Source organism: Astyanax mexicanus, chromosome 21 (genome assembly GCF_023375975.1).
Source record: "Astyanax mexicanus isolate ESR-SI-001 chromosome 21, AstMex3_surface, whole genome shotgun sequence".
Taxonomy (NCBI): Eukaryota; Metazoa; Chordata; class Actinopteri; order Characiformes; family Acestrorhamphidae; genus Astyanax; species Astyanax mexicanus.
In genome coordinates, this window is record NC_064428.1 from 26,218,662 (window position 1) to 26,219,140 (window position 479).

A 479-nucleotide genomic window follows, 5' to 3' on the forward strand; every position below is an offset into this window, starting at 1 on the left:
ATATATATATATATATAAAAATGTGTGTATATATATTTATATATATATATATATATTTATATATATATATATATATTTATATATATATATATATATTTATATATATATATATATATATTTATATATATATATATATATATTTATATATATATATATATATATATATATATATATATATATATATATATATATATATAAAATAGGAAGACAGATGGGTAAATATATATATATATATTCATTCATAGAAATAACAATAATATTAATTGAATTCCTATGAACTATATATGTTGTTTTTTTTATGTGTATTACTGTATGTTTACAAAAAAAACCTTTAATAACTTAAATGTGTATTTAAGAAATCCGTTGGAACATGGAATTTAAAAATGTCAAAGCAGTATGTCACTGTTTTTTTGTTTGTTTGTTTTTTGAACGGGGATTTCTGAGAGGTGTACATGGCAACCCGGAGTTTAAGGTCACCC